Source organism: Anolis carolinensis, chromosome 1, assembly GCF_035594765.1.
Source record: "Anolis carolinensis isolate JA03-04 chromosome 1, rAnoCar3.1.pri, whole genome shotgun sequence".
Lineage (NCBI taxonomy): Eukaryota > Metazoa > Chordata > Lepidosauria > Squamata > Dactyloidae > Anolis > Anolis carolinensis.
Genome location: NC_085841.1, coordinates 48760152 through 48783989, shown reverse-complemented (window position 1 = coordinate 48783989; position 23838 = coordinate 48760152). Strand labels below are relative to the sequence as shown.

The following is a 23838-nucleotide window of genomic DNA, read 5'->3' as shown; positions in this document are numbered from 1 at the left end:
GGGAGCGGCGTGAGCGGCCGCTGTTAGCTCCAGCTTCTGCCAACCTAGCAGTTCGAAAACATGCCAAAAGGTCAATAGGTACCGCTCCGGCAGTCATGCCGGCCACATGACCTTGGAGGTGTCTACGGACAACACCGGCTCTTCGGCTTGGAAATGAAGATGAGCACCAACCCCCAGAGTCAGACATGACTGGACTTAACGTCAGGGGAAACCTTTACCTTTACCTTTTTTACTTCCCAGCGGATGTCAAGTGGTGCAATGCCGGGTAAACAGTGTAATTTCTCCAGTGCTGAGGGACCTTGGTTTTGCAGTCTGGTGAGGCACCAGCACTATTTAGCAGAGGAGGAAAGGTGTTTGGCAAAACTACAACTCTCGCGAGTTCACTGTAGAGGGTGCCTTTTATATTGTACTCAAAACAGTTGTTGTTTTACCAAAAAAAAAAAAACCCAAAAAAACTTGAGCCATGTCCAGGCGCTGAAGAATGCCCACCAAGAAAGATGAAGGGAAGAGAAAAAGGGGGGCAAGGTTGGGGAGGGCGCTCCCTCCAATCCTCCGCCCCTTTTGATGGTCTCGCCTGGTATTCTCTAGTCCCCTCCCTTCTTCTCTCTCAGACTCAAATCTCAGCCGCAAAAGCCCAGCCCCACCTCCGCTGGGCCGAGCCCAAAACTCTGCCGTTCGGAGGGGAGAAGGGAGGAGGAAGGGAAAGAAGAGGAGAAAGCCGCGCCGCGACCGCCCCTCGCCGCCTTGCAAACGCGATTAAGAGCAGCTCAGGCGCTGAGGAGAGTTGCTAATTCGGGCTCGCCTCGCCCTCCGCCTTCCTGAGCAGGAATCCGCCTTAGAGCCGCCGGCGCCGCGGAAGCTGGGCCTCGGGGGCCAAGGGCCCTGCCCCAGTTTGGGCCGAGGAGGCCCCATAGAACAACACCAGCCTCCTGGGTTTGCCGTTTTATCCCCCGAGGTAAGGATTTGTCAGTAGAGCAAGGGGTCTGTCGGCAGGGGTGTGGCTGAGGGTCACATTGCACGGGGGGGGGGGTGCGTCTACACTGTAGAATTAATGCAGTTTGGCACCACTTCAGTGCTATGGGATCATGGGAGCTGCCAATAGTCCTGCGACCTCATCAGACTCCCTAATCCCAGAATCATGTGTAGTTTGGTGAGGCCCTGGCCCTCTTTGGCAGGAAGGCCACACTCCCATAGCCCTGAGCCCTGATAGATTAAAGCACATCAAATTGCATTGGTTTTACAGTCTAGATGCACCCGCTGAACACTATGGTTCTGCTTTTATTGCATCAACTCCTGGGATTTGGAGTTTAGCAAGGAGCCTTTAGAATTTGCTCTTAAGGTGCATCTACACCAGGCATGGGCAAACTTGGGTTCTTTGGGTGTTTTGGACTTCAACCCCCACAATCCCTAAAAGCCTCAGGCCCCTTTCTTTTCCCCCTCAGCCGCTTAAGCGGCTGAGGGGGAAAAGAAAAGGGCCTGAGGCTGTTAGGAACTGTGGGAGTTGAAGTTCAAAACACCCAGAGGGCCCAAGTTTGCCTATGCCTGGTCTACACTAAAGAATTAATGCAGTTTTGATACTGCCTTAATTGCCCTGGCTCAAGGCTATGGAATCATGGGAGTTGTGGTTTTACAAGGTCTTTAGCCTTCTCTAGCAAAGAGGGCTGGTGCCTCACCAAACTACAAATCTCAGGATTCCACGGCATTAAGATGTGACAGATTAAAAGATGTCGAACCGCGTAAATACTCCAAGGGAAATGCATTTCTCTACAATTGCAACCTCTAAAAGGTTTATTATTTCTTTCAAATGATGTGATCCCTACTATCCTCAAATATTTTGGTATGACCTGATCTTCCTCAGTGATGATATCTGGGCATCCCCTGGGTAACGTCCTTGCAGAGGGACAATTCTTTCACACCAGAAGCGACTTGCAGTTTCTCAAGTCGCTCCTGACACAAAAAAAAGTGATGACATTGGGCCTTAAGATCCCAAGTGTGAAGGACTGTTCCCCCCCCCCCCCCCCCCCGTTTTCTGCATAACTTCACCTGACTTTCCTCCTTGGTGGACATTTAGACCAGAACCAGTAAGAGGTGGCAAGAAGATAGCATTCCAAACTCAAAAACTGTAGAAACCTTGACAGAAGTAACTTCTGCAGTCGAGCAGGAAACAAAAAACAGGGAACAATGCCACATCATTTGATAGCAAAGAGTAGGCTAGTTTATTTTTGGCCCAAGATTAATAATAATAATTTGCTTTTGTTAACTTTTCACAAAGATAACTCATCTTTCTTGTAACCTAACTAGTTACAGTAGTAGCCACAGATTACTTTTGTAATAGACATTGTTCTGCTATGTAACCAGACAAATGCATTTTGGAAATAGTTTGAGTGAGATTTTTCCTGTGATATCTGGCCATCTAAATTCAGCTATGCTTCATGGAAGAACTTGATGACTCATAGTTTCTCTTTGGTTGATAAAGTAGGAGGGCCAAGAATTGTGTGAGAGTATGCAAGGCATCAGCCATGAGTGCATCTACATTGTAGAATTCCTGCCTTTTGACTACACTTTTATTGTCTTGGTGCAATTAACCACTAAGGAATTATGGAAGTTCTAGTTCTGCAAGGCTTTTAGCTTTTTCTGCCAAAGAGTGCTGGTGCATCACCAAATTGCAAATCCAAGGTTTCGATAGCATTAATCCGTAATAGTTAAAGTAGTATCAAACTGCATTACATTTACAGTGTAGATGCAGCCCATTTCAAATCTAATAATAACTTTTTTTATATTCCGCCTTCATCTCTCTGAAGGGACATGGGGACCAGCCCAAAAACAGTTAAAATATATCACAGGATTCATAAAAACAACATCATAATAAACAAAATAGGCAGCACATAAAATAACACAGTATAAACACTGTCATTGAAGCTACCTCTAACCCAGACATAGACAAACTTCGGCCCTCCAGGTGTTTTGGACTTCAACTCCCACAACAACTACTGGCTGTTAGGAATTGTGGGAGTTAAAGTCCAAAACACTTGGAGGGCCGAAGTTTTCCCATGCCTGCTCTAGCTCTTATTTGCAATACTGTTGTCCTGACAGCTTCAGACTAAAGTAGTCTAAACTAGTGTATCACTGACTTTTTTCTTAAGTGTTCTCTTACAAATTCCATTCTATTTTGATGGTGTGTATTTATTATTTTATTTGGATGTTCTCTCATGGGACTGGAGTTTGAGGTGGCTTGATGATTACTATGGTTTATGGTGGTGATGTGTGGCTTTTCATCTTTCCAAATCTAGGAGAAAATGTAAGGGATTTTGTCTGCCCGGATAGGATGTGGGCAGAAATAACATGAAAATTGTATTACAGTGATTCCCACCCACCCTGCTTTACAGGATGATTGTAGCTTCCTACTATCTTGTCAATGTAAATATTAAGCACATTTCCAAGTTGATTGAATTACCATCCTTATTCCCTTAGCCACTTTCAGGTGGTCTTAAAGTATCACATTTGTTCATCTGAATATTATTAATTTTATTTATAAAACATAAAATGAGTTCCAAAAATTATTCTGGGGGTTGGAGAGATGGGACAATTGGTTATTTAACAAATGCCATACAAGCATAGCCTGCTGCTTATATGGTATACTTGATGGACTAGGCTTTCTTATGTTTTATCTTGGAGAATTTCACACTGCTGAACATTCTTTACAATCAATGTTGGTGACCTGCAGGCCTCCAGATATTTTTGGTCTGCCAGACCCATAATCTTTCACTCTGGCTATGCTTCTTAGGACTAGTGGAAGTTGTATCTCAAAAACATTTGAAGAACCACAGCTGCCCACCCATATTTATAGTCTGACACTACCTGTCCTTAGAAAGCTAGGAAGATGAGGATTTGGCACTGTTTTTTCCTTATGTGCAACCCTCCACCTACTGCATGCAATCACCCTGCACAATAATGGAAAATATTTTTATCATTTAAAGGTCCCAACTTTTTTAGTGATTCCAAGCACAAAGCCTGATGGAATCTGATGTTTAAAGGACATCATTTTATTGCACTAGAAAAGCACCGACAAGGCAATGACAGTTAATGGCTTTAGCAGATGCTAAAATGGCCTTCATTCCATTCCATGAAATAAATTACATCTCATTCTATATTATATTAGATAGAAAAAACACTGCAGATATTTCAGTCTTATCAGAAAGCAGCAATCAAATTATCTGGAATCAATGTTACAAGGCATGCTGAATAAACATAATTGGTTACTAAACCTTCATCACATCTTAAATAATCATGCCCCATCCCCATCCCTACTCCTGCGGTTAAATATGAGAAGTACCTCTGAACTTTCCATCCTTAACCTCCTGTGCTTGGGAAGCTCCTGGCCCTTGGCCACCAACCCCAGGCACCTGCTGCAATGCAACAAGCCACTCTGCTTACAGTCTCTGCAACTCCTTTGCAACAAAAGGACACTACATTTCAGTTATGTATAAAACCAAAGATAAATGAACACTCCAGCTAAAAAGCTTTTCCTTAATACCGGAAAGGAAATCTGAACAAAAATTCTAGAGGGTCTCTTATGACAAATAGTGTTCTACACAAGTGATAAACTAATGGATGGTATGGATTAGTGAGACCCAATAGCTTGGACTAGCTCATGAAATGAAGTATTTTATCAAAAATAGGGACAGCCCCTCAAGACTACAGTGAAAATCATGCATACATGTCAATGTCCTGCACTAAGTCCCTGTTGCCCATCACAGCTATTGCTAATCCTCATTTCTCTTGTTTCCCTCCCTCCATATCCTTTGTGACAATAATCCTTCCACTCCAACACTGCGCATAAAACACAAATTGATACATTACCAAAAGGCCACTAGTAAAATAAAAATGCACAGATACCTTAATATGTATTCAAAATCAAACTCTATGCAAAGCATTTGTGTTTTGAATACTGTACTTTCCAGTGTATATAAGGCGTAAATCTAAAGCATCTATCATCTATGCTGTCAGGTCTGTACACCTTCTACAAAGACCGTAAACAGATTGTGCCAAAAGTCATATTGATCAATGCAAAAGTGAATTACATCCACAAGTAGCAGAAGTAATCCCAGGACTAATGGAAGAATAGTCTTGGAACCACTGGCAATAATCATTGATCTATATTTCACAATATAGAGAGCTGTTCATGGACATGAGAGATAACTTAATCAGTCTATTCTTCAGGTGGTATACATGAACTTTCTTTTTCTTTCTCTCCCAGTCTTGCTTCTCTCTGAGTACAAAGGTGGAGAAGATCAATGAATAGAGAAGTTAGGAAGTTAAACAAGGAGAAAACTAGATATAAATGCAAGTGATTCCATTTTTATTTAATTTAAATTAAGCGGAAAACAATTTATAGTAGTTGTTTAAGCAAGTACCTAGTTTCTAACAAAATCCAAATCTTTGAATACATATCAAGATTACATTTACTAATGTAAATCTACAGCAAATGATGATAAAACAGCATCTTCCTCAATAGCGATTTGCTCTGTGATTTAAATTATTTAAAATAGTTCCTTCAGAGAAGCAGGCCTCCCAAAAGTGCATGGATGGACACAGATATAACACTGTTTGAAAGGAAGAGCCATTCTAAAAGTATGCTCATATTATTTTACACAAAACATTGTTTCCAAGAAAAACTTTGCAACAAGATTGTCACAATAGTGCGAATTGATGCTTGCAGAAGAATCTCTGTCCTGATGGTAAACAACCTTGCTTTTAATTACTCTTGGAGTACATACAAGAGTAACAAGAGTAATTGAAACATTTAAAGAACTTTTTATGGGAGGGATCTTGAATATGCTCCCCTGGATTAAATCTAGACAAAATCATCCTCTTCTGAATGTTTGCCTTTTTGGAGCAAAGACAGCCCCATGGACCTGAACTCGGAATTCTGCAAATCTGCTCAACAGTAAACACAGATCCAGGTCCTAGTGATTGCTCATTTTAGTTTGGCATGGCAGAGACATTTTCTGAGAAATGAATAATGTATGACTTCACTCTGGTGCCAGTTCTGCAGAAGAATAGTGCTTTTGGGGAGGACACTGCACAGAACTTTCCGCCACCATTTTAACTTGCATTTAAAGTGGCAGGAAACGGATAGAGCAGGAAATATTTCTGCAAAATCAAATGACTATAACAGCTACAAGGGCCTTGAAAGATGCTGAAAGGGAAAAGTGGCAGAGGCACTTTCTCCTACTTGTATATGTTTAGCAGCTGACTACTGAATATATGTGAGGAGCTGTCACTTTGGGCAGTATACAGTGTGTGAGAGAACAACCTGGATAGGTAGTGTAAAGTGCAGGATCTGGCATATTATTTCCATACCAGAATAAAGAAAAACATGTCCCCTGTGGATATCACCTGCATTTTAATAGCCCTCTAATTCTAGAGTTGGCATGAGCTTTTGGATGTAATGTATTTTTTTACATTTGCAGTCTATTTGTAGAGCTAAGCACTCAAAACCTGGGCCCACCCATATGGCAAAATCTAATCCTTTTTTTTTGGGGGGGGGGGGTTACATTTGAATCATTTTAAATGTCAGATTCTCTTCATCTCAAACATGAAACAAATTATGGGTTTTGATAAAACTATCCCCGAAAAACGATCTGAAACAAAAGGGACACAGAGAAAGAGACATCAGTAGTTTACAACTGCTGCTCATATACGAATATGTTTTTGAGTGGGAATCATATGACCTTCCAGATTTTGTTGGTTGACAGTTCTCATCCAGCCAGCATAGGCAGAGGTGCAGTCAACAACATCTGGAAGCTCACAAGAATTCACTCCATATAAAATAGCAGTTTGAGTTTATTGCTGTATTTTTTTTTCAAATCTGTACTTTAGAAGTCAAAAGACCCTTCCGAGTTTAGGAAAGACTGGGAGCCCTTCAAAAGGTTTTTAGAAGGAAAGACTATTTCAATGTGGGGGTTTCAAATTTGACTATTATAAATTTTAATTTTCACCACTCGTTTAACTTCCTTCTGTAAAAAAAAAAAAAGTCATGATGAAGAAAAAAAAGAACTACAGTTCACAATTTCTGGTGGCTTGTGAACAGGTTGTGAAACGGTGAAAATAAGCAGATAATTCAGGTGTATTTCAAGGGATTCTGGACCTTGTGCAAAATAGAAAACTGAGCATATTTATGGAGAAATTGTTATATTCCTGGGAATATCTGAATAAGCATGGAGATCTCTGGGATATCTTACTGGAGTGCTTTACTAGAAAAGCAGGGAGCTAGACTGTTTAATTGATGACCTCTGGAACAATAGATAGTATAATTAGAACAGGATGGACTCAACACTGGTATTTTCATTAAGACATCCTAGTCTATATATTTGTAGAAATGCTCTGACTCACTGCCTGCATATTATAATTTATTATGCTTTATTTTATTTAATAAAAGAACATTCCTAAAATAAAAAAGTGATACAACAGACCATAGGATAATTCTACCTGAAATGCAGGCATTTATATTCTACCATCTAAGGAAATACATTAAAAATATTCTTAATGTACTAAAAAGCAAAAATGTACTATTCAAGGAGTAAGAACATGATTTATTACTAGTCTTAATGAAATATAGACTTATCATAAATGCACGTTATATTATTCTTCTATATCTCTCTGTTAACCAAATGTGACATACTGCTTGGAAATCCTGACTATTAGTATTACTACTACTATTATTATTATTATTATTATTATTATTATTATTATTTTCCAACTGTCGTACTGGAACAACAATGATTGTTTAGTTTAACTATAATAGTTTTTGGCAGTTCTTTGTTAGAACATTACCAATGTCAGCTGCTTCTAACCTAGCGATTTTATTCAAAGTGTTTAATGCAAGTGCTAATGCTTTTTGCTTTTGCTTTTTGGTGTGTTTCTTTGCCAAGTACTTTTGCAATTTTATATCGCCATTTGTTCAGATTTTTTTTCTTTTTTATATAAATATGGACATAAAAAAAAGAAGTTCTGTTATACTTTTTGTTTGAGACTGGGCAACCTCCTGCTGTTTCTAAAACAAGAGGAGTGATCACCTGTCTCTATAGTCGATTCAAGGAAGTGATACAGCTGCACACCCCATGTGTACACACACACACACACAGGGTAGTATTTATTCTTATCCCCCACCCTTGTATTACTGTGCTGAAAACCTAACAAGAATGTATTGATTTTGGAAACACAATTCACTGTTCATCTCCTTGGAAAAGGCATATACCTTGCAGCTCAGGAATCAGATTTTATCCTGGCACCACATGATAAGAGTAGGCAGAGCAGTCAAAGCCTGTTTATTCTCTTCTTTCATCTTCAGCATAGGTGGAGATTGTTTGGTCTTTCATGTTGCAGAGCTCAGACATGTCACTTTTTTGGATTGCAATTCTCCCATTCTAAAAGCTGTAGTCCAGAAGTAACTTTTCAAAGCACTGAAGCATTGTTGTATCACACATTTTTTGCCAGTGGACCACTTATACAGCAACAATAACTATTGTTTTGCTGAGTGAAGGTAACAGTCCTGAAATATGTTATTTCTGTAATTGCTTATAACAACAGGTTGTTAATATGCTATCAGTGTTAATAATTACTTGCAGTAATATTATTGCAAGTAATAGTTAACTGGTAATGGTTCTATAGGAAACCAATTTCTTTTAGTATTATAAAGCCTGGAAAATGGGTAAATTTGATGGGTAGAATCTACTGTCTTATGAAATGACAAAAAAGATCCTCATGAAGAGTGGTTGATTTACAGCTATTTAAATCACTTATGAGGAAATGGTGGCATTGCAGATGTGGGCAACTCCCATAGTAGCTGGGCTTGTGAGAGCTAAATTATCAATGAAGAAAATGTTTCTGGGTAAACAATGTGCTTTCTCATTCAGTCATATAGTAACTGATATATATGACTAGCAAAACTTTTTATTATAACAATATTATATCATAAAAATATAGGAATTACATTATCTAATGTCTTCTATTAAAAAGTGAGTAAAGTTTCATCTTTAATTTTTTTCAAGAGATGTTATTTCATAGGACTGTTTTCAGTGTTCCTCCAGATTCCCAATTTTTCATTGGAAAAATAGAAATTATTAAGAGGGAATATTGCTTAGCTGCTTTTCAAGGACTGTATCCGGTGCTAGATATTGGCAATCACAGAATCCACCTGTAAATTGGGTTTGTGATGTGTTCTTCCCTCTGCAACCACTCACGAGCGCTGCCAAATGTCTATTCAAAAGGCAGGAGCATGCAACCCACCCAACCTGGTTTCAGCCTGATGCCTTCCTAAGGCAAGCAGAAGATATTGGAGGGGATGACAGGGAAGTTTTGTGACTTGTAGCACCTCATATTAAATTTAGCCTGAAGAGCTTGTCATTCCCAAGGAAGTTAGCAATGTGCGTGGGCGTTATGTGCCTTCAAGTTGACTACCAACTTAGGATGACCCCTTGAATTGTGTAAAGTTTACTTTATACAATTCCTTTACTTAGGAATACCCAAGAGTGATTTGTCATTTCTGTCTATGAAATATAACTCACAGCACCTGGTATTCCTTCCAAGTGCTTACCAAAGCTGCCTTCCATCTGAACACTTACTAGAGTTGGCACTACTTACAATATGCAATCATAAAATATAGTATTGATAAATAAATAACTCTCCTTTTATAAGCCATTTTCAATATAATTAATGAAATAAGCTAGCATATTTCCTACTACAAACCTAATTACAGCAAAGTTGTCCCTGTATTTTCTTATGCTGAGCTCTCATCATATATTTAGGCAGGCATACTGTTTTTGCCTGTCTAACCTCCCTGTAGCGAACTCTCATCTGCTGAGTCAGTTCATTGTTCCATCAATTTTAGTAATGCCAATACTGACTGTCTACGGTTTGAGACAGGCATTGTTCCTATTAGTCATTCCCATTCATATGAGAGAGGCCAAGGATTGAACTTATGCAGAGCAGGTACTCTACCATGCATTCAATGGTGGAATAGCTACATAATGTTCTGCCAGGGGCTCTGGGCATGCTCAAAAATGTATATCTTATGGCAACAGCACATCAGGCTTTCTGCCGATGCAGCAGAGCTTGTGCCAGGTCTAATAGACTGTCAGCGTCTGTAACTCCAATAGAGAATAGTTTGAGTATCATTGTATATCTCTGCATTAATCTGTCATCCGTCTTTTCCAGGGGAATCCCTAAGTTTGCTGAAGTATTCTTACCAAAAAAAAAGCACCTGAACATTTGGGTCTATTGCCTGCACTGTCCATTTAACATACAACTCTCACCTTTGGAAAATTGGCAAAAATATGACCGTTACCTTTTCTATAAGTGTAGTACATATTTTAGAAGATTACTGTCTATGCTGTCTTCTCAGTACTTGCACCTAGACTGAAATACCATGCAGATAGAAAATCAAATAATGATTATTCCTGTAATAGGATTTTGCAACAAGGAAACAAATCTACACATATGCAAAACCACAATATTTTTAACACGGAAATAACATGGAGAAAATAGTAACACCTAAACTTCTGCAGACACATAAATGCATGACTAAGCCTCTGTGGCTGCTTTTGATTTTTTAAACAAAAGTCCAGTCCAGGTAGCCTTTATTCCATACCTAAAATACAAACTACGTATTTCCTACCCATCATACTCTTGTCCATGAATTGGAAGCATGTCTGCAGAAGTCATTCTGAAAAGGACTTGTAACTGGGAGATGATCCAGCTTAGTTCTAAATGCTGCAGCAGAGACAAGTGCATGTATATGTACGTATTGTGTATATATCAGAATTGTTCAGGCTTTCTTTCTGTTGGTAACCCAACTTGTATAGAACAAAGAAACCACAAATAAGGAAGCAGATGTAGATGAGTGTGTTCAGGGAATCCATTTTTCTCCACCCTGCCCTAATGAGTCAGCAGTGGGAGAGGATGGCCTGGATAGAAAGATCTTTGGGGTAGGAATCTGCATATATGAGTTTGTGACTTTCAATTTGGAAGTGAACAACAGTTGGCCCTCTATATTCATGGATTGTACCATCCACAGCTTCATAATATTTGAAAAATATCTAAAACTCTTAATTTTGCCATTTTATATGAGGGATATGGACACCATTTTCCTATACCACTGTATATAATTGAACATTCACATATTTTGGTATCAGCAGGGAATGGGGGCAGGAACCAAACCTTAATCAAGACACATTGTAATTTTATCTCATTGACAGAGCTTGGTAACATTGTTTTTTGGACTGCAACTCCTTAGTGCCATATAACCTATATACTCAAATATAAGTCTAGAAAATTTACTTTAAAAATCAGCCCAAAAAACATTGATTCCAGGTAGAAGGCAGTCCCAGTCAGAGTTGGCTTGACACACCTTCCTCTGGACACATTCACCCTCCATTTATTCCTCTTCAAATTCCACAGCACTCTTGGTAGCAGCTGACCTCCAGTTAGAATGCTCGAAGTCCAGGGCTTTCCGGTTCTCTGTGTCTATGCCACAGTTTTTAACGTTAGCTTTAAGCCCATCTTTAAATCTCTAGTATATATAGTAGTCCAGAAATGTAAAAGTTAGAGGTATTTGTTTTAGTACAAAAACTAGAGTAGTGTAAGGGATTTTTGAAATGGGATGGAATTGGAAATTTACTACTGTAAATTTACACTGTTTTGAATATGGAAGGGTGTTGCATGCAAAGATGCCCATTTCACTGTGTCTCTCACAGACCCAAAGAGCATACATTGAAATAAGCAGCTTTGTATGCAATGCTCTTTATAGTGCATACACACTAGAAACCCACCATTTCCGGTGTGTGGAAATGGAAATCTGTGTAGGCTGCTTTTCACCTGCAAAGTGGCTCTTAATAAACCATAGTATGGTTTGTAAGAGCTAACCCATCCCCAGAAGGAGATTGTCAAAAGCAAGTTGAAGTTGATAGTAGTTCTAGGATTGCAGGAGAAAAGAATTCTTCAAGTCTCTTGGGTTAGCTGTAATGTTTAAAGTAGTAGTTTCTTAGTCATTACTAGGAGCATGAGAGGCTCCTTTTTTTAATGACTAAACAGTGCAGTGTTTGTTGTCGTTTCTGCAATTCATCTCTGCTGTCTTTCTGTCTAGAGCTTAATCTATTCAACGATCTGCCACAAAACAAAACAGACCTTCCATATTTGGAGGTCAGAATGAACTAAATACATACAAATGTATACATATATACTTGGTTCTTGCATGCTATTTCACAAATGTGGGCTATCTGGTTAAAGGGTGTTTGCTTTCTTCAACGAATAAGATTTTAAGACTACCTGTTGATTTGTCAGAGTCTATTGTGGCTTGTAGCATGACTTTCCTGGATCTAGACGCTATACTCCTATTTATGCAGGCCAAAATCCCATTGGCTTTTTTCGCCTCCTCGCCACATTGTAAGTTCATGTTTAACTTGTTGTCCACGAAGACTCCAAGATCTTTTTCACACGTACTGCTGTCGAGCCAGGTGTCTCACATTCTGTATCTTTGCATTTCATTTTTTCTGCCTAAGTATCTTGCATTTGTCCCTGTTGAACTTCATTTTGTTAGTTTTGGCCCATCTGTCTAGTCTGTTAAGATCGTTTTGAATTCTGCTCCTGTCTTCTGGAGTGTTAGCTATCCCTCCCAGTTTGGTGTCGTCTGCAAACTTGATGATTGTGCTTTCTAACCTTTCGTCTAAGTCATTAATAAAGATGTTGAACAGAACCGGGCCCAGGACGGAACCCTGCAGCACTCCACTTGTGACTCTTTCCAAGATGAAGAAGACGCGTTGGTGAGCACCCTTTGGGTTCATTCACTTACCCAATTACAGATCTACCTAACCGTAGTTTTGCCCAGCCCACATTTGACTAACTTGTTTGCCAGAAGGTCATGGGGGACCTTGTCGAAGGCCTTACTGAAATCCAGATACGCTACATCCACGGCGTTCCCCCCATCGACCCAGCTTGTAACTGTATCGAAAAAAGAGATCAGATTAGTCTGGCATGATTTGTTTTTGGTAAATCCGTGTTGACTATTAGCAATGACCGCATTTGTTTCTAAGTGTTTGCAGACCACTTCCTTAATGATCTTTTCCAGAATCTTGCCTGGTATCGACGTGAGGCTAACCGGACGGTAATTGTTTGGGTCGTTCTTTGTTCCCTTCTTGAAGATAGGGACCTGTCACGACCCAGGCTACAGAGCACCAATAACCATACGCAGAGGCCAGATTCTATCTAATATCTTTATTAAGGAAATATATAAGATTAATAAAAATAAATGTAAAAGTTAGTTCAGAAGCAGACCTTTCAGGAAAGGTCAAAATTAGTCCAAAAAAGCAATGTCCAATATGAAATATTATGTTCCAAAGTTGTAATCCAATAACCGAAACACTCACTTTGCCAGGCAAAGTGAGGGGAGATGACAAGGTCCTTTAGTCCATAAACTTGAGCAAGGCTAGGAAATAACTTGATACTTGAAGCAAGGCTTAAAACGTGGAACAAGGTAACAAGGAACAAGAACAAGGTCCGTGGAATAACTTGGTAAAATCCGTGATACAAGGCAAGGTATAGTCCTGGAAAACAAGCAAGGTCCGTAGGTAAACAAAGGCTGGAAACTGGAGCGAAGGCTGGAAAGCAGGGCAAGGCTTGAGCAGGAACGAGGCTTGAAACGGAGCGCGCTGTCCAGACACAACTCGCTCCGGAGGCTGACGAATTGACTCCGCGAAGTTACTACGCGGGTAAAACACCTATATAGAGTCTAACTTTCTCGCCGAAGCAGTTCCCTGGGAACCAGAAACGAAAGCTAAACTCTGGGACCAGATGTTTGACTCCCTAAAGATTCTCACGGAAAGCAGTCTTAATTGGCTACATTCTTAGCTGCAATTCTAGCACTCCTGCGCGAAGCTGCTTCCAAACCCCTCTGTTGTTTACAAAACTCACGGCGCAAGAACACGGGAGATGTGGGCTCTGGGTTTGTTTGACATACTTCTGGGACACAACTTTCTTGCAGGTGCAAGGTTCCCAGATCTGCCTGGGAAAGATCTGGCTGAGAAGATTCCAGTTCTGACTGGGAAGGTAAAAAACCCAAGTTTTCTTCTTCATCAGGGATTACAATGTCCTGAGCAGGACTACAAGGCCCATGGGTCATCACACTATCCCCCTCCTCAAGGCCCCTCCCAAACTGGGGCCCTCTCCCCGAGGCGCGAGGTCGCGGCTTGGCGGGATAGGTCTGATGAAAGCGACGGGTTAGATCAGGAGCATGGACTGTGGAGGCGTCTTCCCAAGAGCGTTCCTCAGGGCCAAAACCCACCCAGTCAATGAGATATTGTAGGCGGCGGCGGTGAAAGCGAGAATCCAAAATGTCCTCAACCTCGAACTCCTCCTCCCCATTCATCAAAACAGGAGGGGGGGCCGGTTGGTCTGTATCAGGACGCACACCATCCGCCGGAAGGAGCAGGGAACGGTGAAACACTGGGTGGATGCGCATTGAACGCGGAAGTTGGAGTTTGAAAGTCACGGGGTTTAATTGCGCCACCACTGGATAGGGGCCAATGAAACGGGCATCTAACTTCCGGCAAGGGCGGTGGGAGGGCAGAAAGCGAGTGGACAGAAAAACCCGATCTCCTACCTTGATTTCGGGGCCCGGCTGGCGATGTTTGTCAGCGTGGCGTTTATAGTCCTCCTTGGCTTGGTCTAGTTGCTGGAGCAAAAGTTGTTGTACCGCTGTGAGTTCCTGCAGCCAATCCTCTGCTGCGGGAACTTCTGAAGTTTCAATGACAGGGGGAAAGAAACGTGGATGGAAGCCGTAGTTTGCAAAGAACGGCGTTTCTTTTGTAGAAGCTTGAACTCCATTATTATAGGCAAACTCTGACAGTGGTAACAGAGAAGCCCAATTGTCCTGTTGATAGTTTACATAACAGCGAAGATACTGCTCCAAAGTGGCATTGGTGCGCTCCGTTTGCCCATCTGTTTGGGGATGATGAGCTGAAGATAAGCGAGAGTCTATGCCCAATAGTTTTTGTAGTGCCTTCCAAAAACGAGAGGTGAATTGAGATCCACGGTCTGTGACTAAACTCTTGGGCAATCCATGTAGTCTGAAAACATGTTGAAGGAATAGATCTGCAGTCTCTTTGGCCGTGGGAAGACCTTCACAGGGAATGAAATGGGCTAACTTGGTGAAAAGGTCCACCACCACTAGGATCGTGGTGAATCCACAGGAAGGTGGTAGGTCAGTGATGAAATCCGCAGAAATTATTTCCCATGGCCGAGATGGGGTAGGAAGGGGATGCAGAAGCCCTGAGGGCTTCTCCCTTCTTATCTTGGAGCGCTGGCATACTGGGCAGGTGTTGACATATTTTTCCACATCTTTGCGGATCTTGGGCCACCAAAAATCCCTTAGGATCAGATGCATGGTTTTAAATAGTCCGAAATGCCCTGCTGGTTTGCAGTCATGACACAGACGAAGCGCTTTCTCCCTGCCCGGTCCGGGTGGGATATAAACATGATTTCTATAGCATAGCAGTCCATCTTTAAGCGAAAAGGGAAAATGCAGACCTTGGCGAAGTTGGTCCTGCGCCCAGGCATCTGCTTGCTGACTAGCCCTGATTTCTTGAGCACAGATGGGTCCTGGAGTAGAGGAAGTTGAACCAATGGGAGTGGATTTGGTGTTCCCCACTGTGAGCGTGGCAAAGTTCTCGGGTTGTAGTAATTGGGATTCAAAGGTCTCCTTGCGTCCTGCAGCGTATTCCGGTTTACGTGACAGGGCGTCTGCTTGCTTGGTTTGGGCTGGGGTCACATAATGAATCTGGAAGTTAAAACGTTCAAAGAACAAAGCCCAACGTTGCTGCCTCTGATTTAGTTTGCGGGCAGTTCTTAGATGTTCTAGATTTCGATGATCAGTGTGGACTTCAATGGGAAATTTGGCCCCTTCTAGCCAATGTCTCCAAGTTTCAAAGGCTGCCTTTATGGCCAGTAGTTCCTTTTCCCAAATGGTGTAATTTCTCTCTGGTGTGGTTAGTTGACGGGAGTAAAAGGCACAGGGATGAAGGTGGTCTCCCACCGGTTGTAAGAGTACAGCCCCAATTGCCACATCAGAGGCGTCCGCTTGCACAACAAAAGGGGTTCCAGGATCTGGGTGCTGTAGAATTGGCTGGGACGTGAATAATTTCTTTAGTTGCTGGAACCCTTTCTCTGCTTGATCAGTCCAGCGGAAGGGCTGTTTTCCACGGATGCAGCTAGTGATTGGGTCAGACCAGCGGGCAAAATCTGGAATGAACTTGCGGTAATAGTTCGCGAACCCCAAGAAACGCTGCACCTCTTTCTTGTTAGTTGGCGCCCGCCATTCCAATACTGCTGAAACCTTGGCTGGATCCATGGAGAGCCCTAGAGGCGAGATACGGTAACCAAGGAAATCTACCTCTTGTAGATCAAAAGCGCATTTTTCCAACTTGGCATAAAGTCCATGATCCCGCAATCGTTGTAACACCATTTTGACGTGGTTCTCATGTTCTGATTGTGATCTAGAAAACACCAAAAAATCGTCCAGGTAGATTATCAAGAACCTATCTAGATAGTCCTGAAAAATGTCATTGACAAAATGCTGGAACGTTGCGGGAGCTCCGCATAATCCAAAATTCATAACTCGGGACTCGAATAATCCGAATTTGGTCTGGAAGGCGGTCTTCCACTCGTCCCCTTCTCTGATGCGAACTAAGTTGTAAGCCCCCCGAAGATCCAGCTTGGTGTAAACCTTGGCTCCTCGAAGCCGATCCAGTAGATCCGAGATTAAGGGTAGGGGATAGCTGTTCCGCTTGGTGATATTGTTCAATGCTCTGTAGTCCACCACCAAGCGTAGTTCCCCTGACTTCTTCTTCACAAACATCACTGGGGAGGCGGCTGGGGATTGAGAGGGTCTAATGAATCCCTTACGAAGGTTTGTCTCTATGAATTCCCTGAGAGCTTCTTGCTCTGGTTCAGTCAGGGAGTATAGGTGCCCTCGCGGGATCGGGGCCCCCTCCACCAGGTCAATGGCACAGTCATAAGGTCTATGTGGGGGTAATTTCTCGGCTTCCTTTTCATTGAATACATCCCAATACTCGGAGTACTTCTTGGGCAGGGTGATGATGGGCTCGGTGTCTGTGGCATGGCAGACCTTGGCTACAAGGCAATGGTTTTGGCAGTACTGTGAAGCAAACTGCAGTTCTCTGTTGGACCAGGAGATGCTTGGGTCGTGGAGAGTCAGCCATGGAATTCCCAAAATCACAGGGAAATGGGGAACCTCGGTAACAAAGAAGGAAATCTCTTCCATATGTTCCCTTATCCACATCCTGGTGGGTTCCGACCACTGACTTACGGGGCCCGTCTTGAGGGGGCGGCCGTCTATGGCTTGCACCACACGGGCATTCTTGAAATCATGATATTGTAATCCCAGAGAGTCGGCATACTCTCTATCAATGAAATTGTTGGTGGCTCCGGAGTCTATCATGGCGTGGATCATGACGGGTCCCCTTTTTGCTGACCATAAGGTGACCACGAGAAGGAACAGGACCCCGGTTGGCGGCTCTTGAACGGGTTTTTTGACCGGGTTGGCGAGCCTCTCTACGCCCGGTCGTTGGCTTCCCCCGCCGGCTGTGTGCCAGCCGGCTCAGACGCCTTCGTCTCCGTGGAGGACGCCGCCGCAAGACGGGCGGCGGGCTTCCCTTTGGCTGGGCACTCTCTGGCGAAGTGGCCCCCGTTCCCGCAGTACCAACAGAGGTTTAAGCGTTGACGACGGGCCTTCTCGGCGGCATCTAATCTGGGACGCACGTTGCCCAACTGCATCGGCACCTCCTCGCTTCCTCTGGGGTATGGGGTTGGTGGTGGGGGTCTCCACACTGGACGTGGCTGAACGCTGGCGGGAGCGGGGGGTTTTGCCCCAGCTCTACCGCTCTGGCCTCGAACCCACTGTTTCCTGTTGGCAATCATGACTTCAGCCCGTAAACATTGATCAATGAGTGCTTCGAGGGTCTGGGGAGGATCCACCTTGGAGATTTCCTCCAGCATTTCGATGTTGAGACCCTCCCGGAATTGTCCTCTGAGGGCTACATCATTCCAGCCGGTGTTGTGGGCCAGCACTCGGAACTCGGCTATGTACTGAGACATAGGTCTGTCTCCTTGGAAGAGGCGACGGAGTTTGTGACCGACTGCCTCCAAATTGTCCTCGATTCCCCAAGTCTCTTTAAGGTGGTCCAAGAAGCGTTGCGCGGATCTTAGGTGTGGAGAGGCTTGGTCGAACAGTGCCGTCGCCCAGTTGGCCGCTGGCCCGTCTAGAAGACTGTAAACCCATGCCACCTTGATGTCTTCTTGGGGAAATTCGGCAGCACGGGCCTCTAGATAAGCTTGGCATTGGCGACGGAAAACATGAACCTTAGAAGCTTCTCCAGTAAACTTGGTTGGCAACGCCATGGCCGGTAGACAGATTCCGCGTTCCTTCAAACCTTTTATTTCTCCATCCTGGGCATTGAGCTTATCACGGATTCGATCCACCTCATCCTTGTCGATGGTGTAGGTAATCGGCTGGCCGCTCGGCCCAGGTACGGTTCCGGTAGACATTCTGGCCGAGGTTGATTGGTGCTTAGGGTGGCGGAGTCAAACTGTCACGACCCAGGCTACAGAGCACCAATAACCATACGCAGAGGCCAGATTCTATCTAATATCTTTATTAAGGAAATATATAAGATTAATAAAAATAAATGTAAAAGTTAGTTCAGAAGCAGACCTTTCAGGAAAGGTCAAAATTAGTCCAAAAAAGCAATGTCCAATATGAAATATTATGTTCCAAAGTTGTAATCCAATAACCGAAACACTCACTTTGCCAGGCAAAGTGAGGGGAGATGACAAGGTCCTTTAGTCCATAAACTTGAGCAAGGCTAGGAAATAACTTGATACTTGAAGCAAGGCTTAAAACGTGGAACAAGGTAACAAGGAACAAGAACAAGGTCCGTGGAATAACTTGGTAAAATCCGTGATACAAGGCAAGGTATAGTCCTGGAAAACAAGCAAGGTCCGTAGGTAAACAAAGGCTGGAAACTGGAGCGAAGGCTGGAAAGCAGGGCAAGGCTTGAGCAGGAACGAGGCTTGAAACGGAGCGCGCTGTCCAGACACAACTCGCTCCGGAGGCTGACGAATTGACTCCGCGAAGTTACTACGCGGGTAAAACACCTATATAGAGTCTAACTTTCTCGCCGAAGCAGTTCCCTGGGAACCAGAAACGAAAGCTAAACTCTGGGACCAGATGTTTGACTCCCTAAAGATTCTCACGGAAAGCAGTCTTAATTGGCTACATTCTTAGCTGCAATTCTAGCACTCCTGCGCGAAGCTGCTTCCAAACCCCTCTGTTGTTTACAAAACTCACGGCGCAAGAACACGGGAGATGTGGGCTCTGGGTTTGTTTGACATACTTCTGGGACACAACTTTCTTGCAGGTGCAAGGTTCCCAGATCTGCCTGGGAAAGATCTGGCTGAGAAGATTCCAGTTCTGACTGGGAAGGTAAAAAACCCAAGTTTTCTTCTTCATCAGGGATTACAATGTCCTGAGCAGGACTACAAGGCCCATGGGTCATCACAGGACCACATTTGCTTTACTCCAATCTGCTGGGACTTCTCCCGTTTTCCAAGAACCCTCAAAAATGATTGCTAGTGGTTCCGAAATAACTTCCACTAGTTCCTTCAATACTCTTGGGTGTGGTTGATCTGGCCCTGGAGACTAGAATTCATTTAGAGCGGCCAGGTGTTCCCGAACAACTTGTTTCCCAATTTGGGGTTGGATTTCCCCTAATCCTTCATCCACTCCATGTTGCTGAGGTTAAGGCTGGCTTTCTTTTTGTGAGAAGACTGAGGCAAAGAAGGCATTAAATAGTTCTGCCTTTTTCCTATCCCCTGTCAGTGTTTCCCCATCTTCTCCTCGCAGAGTCCCTATCGCCTCCTTGTTCTTCCTTTTCCTAAGGACGTAAACAAAGAAGCCCTTTTTATTGTTTTAAATGTCTCTGGCAAGCCTGAGCTCATTTTGCGCTTTAGTCTTGCGAACCTTTCCCTACAGGAGTTGGCTATTCACTTACAAATGTGACTCTCTTACCCTCAAATTTTCAGGGCTTTTAACCATGTTTTCTCTATAATATTTTCACCCTTTATGGACCCAGTTTACATGAGGTTAAAAACAACAGGTTAGTTCAGAGTTTCCAATGTTTTTCTTGCCTAAGGGTTATAATGGGATACATCTAATACAGATTCAAGATGGGCTTTAAAATATTTCTACTTGAAGTTATAAAAAGGTGTTGTTGTTTTTTTGCTGCTTTATTAAAACGAGGCTTGCTTCTGCAAGAGAGGGCATGTCAAGGGATGGATTGGAGGGAAAACTTCTGCCCCATTGGTACCCCCTTTTATCCTTTCCCCCCCTCTATGGCAAGAGCAGCAGTCTCTGCTGCTGCACTGAACACTGCTGATGGCAACTGCTTTTTGTGACTCAGTCCCTTTCCGTTGCCCTCCTCTGTTGGTATGCCTCATCACTTCCTCCTCTTTTTGCTCCACTCTGCACACTCTCCATCTTTATCACTGACAGTTTCTGGACTTAGTGTACAAACAAGAGCAGAGAGACTAGCAACACAGAAAGTTGTGGTTGTGTGCTTTCAAGTCATTTCTGACTTATGGAACACCTTAGGTTACCCTGTCATGGGATTTTCTGAAAATAAGAGTGTGTCACACAGTGGGTTTTCATGGCCAAGCAAGTATTTGAACCTAGTTCTCCAGAGTCTTGGTTCAGTGTTCAAACCATGCTGGCTCCATAACACAAGAATGCTGGACTTCTATTCCTGATACTGATTGGGGTTGCCAGTCTCCTTTCTTCCATGGCATTGGGCATAGGTGTATCTATATGTGTGTGTACATATGTGCTGTATTCTCCTTCCTAACAACAGTCCTATTCCCACAATCCAGGATGGTGTGGAGGCCATGCTGGAGTGCTAGCGGTGATTGTGTGACTAGGGTGCACACTCAAGTGCTGGATGTGTACTGGAGACATTTCCAGTATTCCCCCTACCTACATTCAGCTAAGTCCAGGTTCAAGCTTTATTTTGCAGAACTGAGGGGTGCCACAGCAACCCAATCACTGTTTCCTGATCTAGCTGTAATAAAGGGGTTTAGAGGTTTCTTCCCTTTCCTTCACCCATGCACATTGTAACAGGGTTTTTTGTTTGTTTATTTAAGGAAAATGGTTAAATAAACACACAGGTTAACCCTGAGACAAGTTCCAGTGCTGATTAGGCCATGTACCCTGTCCAGGTTGTCCACAGTCTGTGAGAAGCACTTGCAATACTGTGAGACTTGTAAACCGATATGTTGTGGTTGGTTTTGAATGTGAGAAATCCAACTGCTTAATTTTCAACTAAATGCACTGTTCCACCACAAGCTCAGTGGATTGTATGTAATTAGAAAGCTATTTTATCAAATGCACTCAAATATGTACTTTCGCAATACAAACATTTTTCATAGACCACCAGTTCAGTTTTCCTCGTAATTTCAGAAAATGTCTAAGAACCAGCTATTCTTATGCAGACTGAACTAAAAACTGTCATTCTGCCCTCATTTGGAAACAAGAATATCTGTTTATATGCACCCTTTCACAACTACTCAGACCAAATCTATTGTTATGTATTTAAATAAGCATCTTTAATCTAGCCACCTTTATTTTTTAAGAAAAGTATCTGAATTGGGAACATCTACTGGTGGTGTGCTACAATCCTGCTTTTACAAACAGCACCTTTAGGAGCAAAATAACAAGTGTATCTCCTAGCATTGCTTATTATTGGCTATGCTGGCTTGGGAACCACAGTCCAACAACCCCCAGCCCTTAAAATATAGGGGATGGTTTTCATTTGAAAAAACTTAGAAGGGGCTTACCATGATTTGGGACTATTTCCCAGCCATGCCAACCTCTGCTCTAAAATAAAAACATCAAAAACTGTACTACATTGGAAGAAAGTCCTTTATAGTCCAACATTATATCCCTGTTGTGAGCAAACAGATGCCTATGTAAAGTCCACAAGCAACTGGTACTGAGAAACATGCTGTCTCCATGCTTGGGGTTAATACAAGGCTATTTTCAGTACAAGGCTCCCAGACTTTAAAACTACCACCCAGCTAGACTCCTTGTTGTCCTTCCATCAACTGGCAAAGCTTTTTCATTCCAGGACACTTCTGGATAATAACCAACTATTTTTAACAAAAGGCCTTTTAGTAGTCTCATGCTCATTAGTGTTTCATAGACTCATTAGTATTAAAATGTATTTTAATAATACATTTATGTGTGCTTTTGTCTGTTCCTACTTTAAACTACATCTGTTTTAATTTTGTAATCCTGGTTCTGGGTATTAATAGTGGGAGATAAATAAAATAATTCTAGATTAGTAGCTAATGATGTCATATCTTCCTTGTTTAAATCCACTTGTTTAATCACATGAATGACATCACTTGAAATTTGGCTTTTGGAGACAAGGCTTCATTAATGCAAACCTTCACCAAATGCTTGGGCTGGCCATCTCATTTCCTCTCATTAATACTCCACTCCCACCCAATATTTCACAGCCAGCTTTCATTCTTTTGATCCCAATGAAAAAGAAAAGTGATGTCAGGAAGACCACCAAGATCTGGTTCTTAACAAGGTACCACTGTTTGTTCTTTGAAATACAGTAGAGTCTCACTTATCCAACGTTCTGGATTATCCAACGCATTTTTGTAGTCAATGTTGTCAATACATCGTGATATTTTGGTGCTAAATTTGTAAATACAGTAATTACTGCGTATTGAACTACTTTTTCTGTCAAATTTGTTGTATAACATGATGTTTTGGTGCTTAATTTATAAAATCATAACCTAATTTGATGTTTAATAGGCTTTTCCTTAATCCCTTCTTATTATCCAACATATTTGCTTATCCAACATTCTGCCGGCCCGTTTATGTTGGATAAGTGAGACTCTACTGTACTGCACAAATATTATTTATTTATTTAAAAGATTTATATTGCTCCCTCCTCACCCTGAAGGGGACTCAGGGCGGAGCACAACATATACAGTAGAGTCTCGCTTATCCAACATAAACAGGCTGGCAGAATGTTGGATAAGCGAAAACGTTGGACAATAAGGAGGGATTAAGGAAAAGCCTATTAAACGTCAAATTACGCTATGATTTTACAAATTAAGCACCAAAAACATCATGTTTTACACCAGATCGACAGAAAAAGCAGTTCAATACATGGTAATGTTATGTAGTAATTACTGTATTTATGAATTTAGCACCGAAACATCGCAATATATTGAAAACATTGACTAAAAAAACATTAGCTACTAACAAATTGACTAGAAATAAAGATAGAATTGTATAAAATAAACTTACAGTAGCAATATTGTTGGAAATTAAATCCATAAAAAGTTCAGTCTTTGCTGCCTAGAGAAACAGCCATGGATTGGGGTGGGAGGCAAAGTGCACTGGATAATCCAAAACGTTGGATAAGCGAATGTGGTATAAGTAAGACTCTACTGTATATGGCAAACATTCAGTACCGGAACATAATAATAATAATAATAATAATAATAATAATAATAATAATAATAATAATAAAACTTTATTTATACCCCGCCACCATCTCCCCAACGGGGACCCGGGGCGGCTAACATGGGGCCACGCCCAGAGCAATACAATATAATAACATATAAAAACAACATATCATAACACAATTAAAAGCAATACAATAGATAATAATAGACATTACATCAAGAAAT

At 42.2% G+C, this 23838-nt stretch overlaps 1 protein-coding gene across 1 annotated transcript in view; it reads left to right on the top strand.

Annotated features, from left to right (window-relative positions):
* The first annotated feature begins 604 nt into the window (after positions 1–604).
* The window catches only part of LOC100567116 (calpain-1 catalytic subunit), a 55859-nt gene continuing 32625 nt past the window's right edge, over positions 605–23838 (top strand). The window contains exon 1 of the mRNA XM_003215899.4: positions 605–955. The gene's annotated coding sequence lies outside the window, so the exon portion shown is untranslated. The remainder of the gene's footprint in view (positions 956–23838) is intronic.